At 41.3% G+C, this 2,601-nt stretch overlaps 1 long non-coding RNA gene across 1 annotated transcript; it reads left to right on the top strand.

The window, feature by feature from the left end:
• Nucleotides 1-353: 353 nt before the first annotated feature.
• On the top strand, nucleotides 354-1,095 carry LOC110679173. Its single transcript, XR_002502280.1, has 2 exons — nucleotides 354-617; nucleotides 675-1,095. It is a non-coding gene; the product is annotated as an uncharacterized LOC110679173 (long non-coding RNA).
• Nucleotides 1,096-2,601: the final 1,506 nt, after the last annotated feature.

Genomic DNA, 2,601 nt, shown 5'->3' with positions numbered 1-2,601 from the left:
CAAAAAATAAAACTTTCAACCCGCACGTCACCCAAGGATTTTGCCGGGGCGTGTAATCCGTAACTGTAAAGTGCTGTTAAGCTAGGAGGGTGAAAATTAGCCGCGCTCAAAAAGGCAACCATATTGGATCAAGAACCATTAGTGATAAAAGGCGAATAGAGTGCGGTGGTGACGCTATCCATCCGCCATCTTTGAAGATCGGACGAGCAACCTTCCACGCGGACGGAATCGACGAGTAAATTCCATCCCATCCCGTGACAAGACCTCTGAAAAACAGTTACGACGTCCAGGACGAATCCATCGGATGCAACCCAGGCAGGGTCCGGTAAGAAAACCATTGATCACGATAAGTACTCACGCTGAAGAAAATACCTGGTATTTCACAGCAACCATTACCGGATTTCCCTCGCCAAAGTTCATGCCATTCGCGGAAAGCATACACGTCGCTAGAGCGATACGAACGACGGGTAAGACAAAATTAAGTTGTCCTCGGCACAATCCCTAAACGTAAATCATTTGCTCCACAGTCGTTTGATTCAGCCAGCCTAGAAGTCGATCACTTCGCAGAGAACCTCCACGTCCATCCTTCGGTTCAAAAACAAAGCCTTCCCTCGGAAGTAAGTGCTTCGTCGCAAATATCAACACCACAGAGGCTGATGGCTTCGGTGCCTTAGGGCTTTGTTTCTCTATTTACAGTTAATCCACATACGGATAGTGGCATCGGACTTGTTCGAACTAGGTGCAACCGCGAGGTGGCTGCGAACTAACGGTCGGGAGTTGAGTCAAGCCAGGGGAGGGCCGAACCACTGGTCCACCGAAAGACGCCTTCGACAGCCGCAGTATACGACACTGAGTTGCAACCGCAAGTCTTGGTCAGACGTCGTGAAAGCATAGTACACCAGCGAGCGAGCCACGGCTGCACTGCAGGGTGGTGTGGAATCATGTGCGGAAGGGTGACATCCATGATGATGGCGGCGGCCAGAACAGCGATTACGGTAGGGGCGCCCCAATAGTGAGTACAAGATGGAAAATTAGCACATAAGTAGAAATTCAAAAGAGAAAAGGAAGGCAGGCAAGCTAGAGTAGGATGAGGCTTAGAAGGAGATAAGAAAATGTCCTTTGAATAAAATATGTACACTTTATTCAGATTTGTGTTGGAGTTTAGTTTGTTTGGCATGCCATCCCTTTGAGCTTTCCGGGACTGATCGAGATTCTCATTCCCTCCTCGACAGAACTGCAACAACATTCCCTATCTGAAACTGATTTGTGGAGTTTTGTATTACTTGTATTCGATTTGCTTGCGAGTACTCTGTAATGGCTCCAGCAATTGAATTCGTTTCACGCGATTTATTTTTTATCTCTTGTTTGTGTTAACTATGTTGATATAAAAATTGAATGTGATTTGTGGATGCTCGGTTCATGCTATTGTTCATTGTTAGAGGAGCGACGGATTGCAGTTTCAAAAAAGGAATTTGATGAGTTTGTTCTGATCAGCAGCGCATGATCACAATGCGTAAATATGAACCATTTGTCGAGAATAACGTCTACCAAACATATCCTATGGCACTACCCGTTCTATCAACATTACACAACACCTATGAGAGGTTGTAGATGTCTCTGCATCTTTCTTAATTAGTTGTTCAATCAATCGTCCTTTCCCATTCCCCAGCTTTCGCAAGGACATGGCCAAGATTGGAGGATGCGGCAATCTTGTCTAAGAGTTAGAGGTAGGTCCCAAATTTCTGACTTTGGTAACGGACGGGCAACCCTCATGCAATGGTCTAGAACTAGAGTGTCCATTTCCCGGCCATTTTGCTCTTCCCGGGATTCGGGACAAAACTCTATGCTTGTCCCGGGAAATCCCGGGATCCCGGGATTTAGCAAATTTTCAATAAAACTAGCATTTCGGTTGAAATGGAAGTACAAATCTAACACTATCATTTTTTTTTTTTTCAATGAAATAAACAGATAATGTAAATTTTCAAAATAATATGTTAATTATAGCATATCACATTTCAGATAAGACTTTCTTAAGTAGATGAAAAAACCGAATTTAGTACTATACCATTTAATTCCACTAGAGTTTGTATCCTTTACAGTTGAGGTCGAAATACGCGTATCTGTCAAAGGATACAAACTCTAGTGGAATTAAATGGTATAGTACTAAATTCGTTTTTTTTTTCATCTACTTATAGGTATTCTACTAAACAGCTCGAAAATTTATTATCATCAAGACTTTCTTATTTTGATGAAGTAACCCAACAAAAATCAAAACTTAGCTTGACTAATAACGGGTTTGCTATTGATTTATTGTTTTTTTTCTAATTCTCTATAACTTTTATGAATGGAAGTATGGTGAAAACTAAAGTCATAATTTTAAAGCAATTTGCTTCATTTGAAAAGTCATAAAATCTTTAGAATATAAGAAACGGTTGAAGATCATTGAAGGTATTGTAGATCATGCTAAAAGTTATTTACTGAAAATTATTGACTGGAGTGTACTACCGTGAATCGCAAGTCAGTCCCATCTGTATTTTGGTGAAAATTGAGTTATATCAGTTTTTATTATATCTTCTAATGATGTTTTGGCTGCACTAATGA

Source organism: Aedes aegypti, chromosome 3 (genome assembly GCF_002204515.2).
Source record: "Aedes aegypti strain LVP_AGWG chromosome 3, AaegL5.0 Primary Assembly, whole genome shotgun sequence".
Taxonomy (NCBI): Eukaryota; Metazoa; Arthropoda; class Insecta; order Diptera; family Culicidae; genus Aedes; species Aedes aegypti.
Note: the sequence above shows the minus strand (reverse complement) of the source record. Positions and strands in the feature narration are given on the sequence as shown.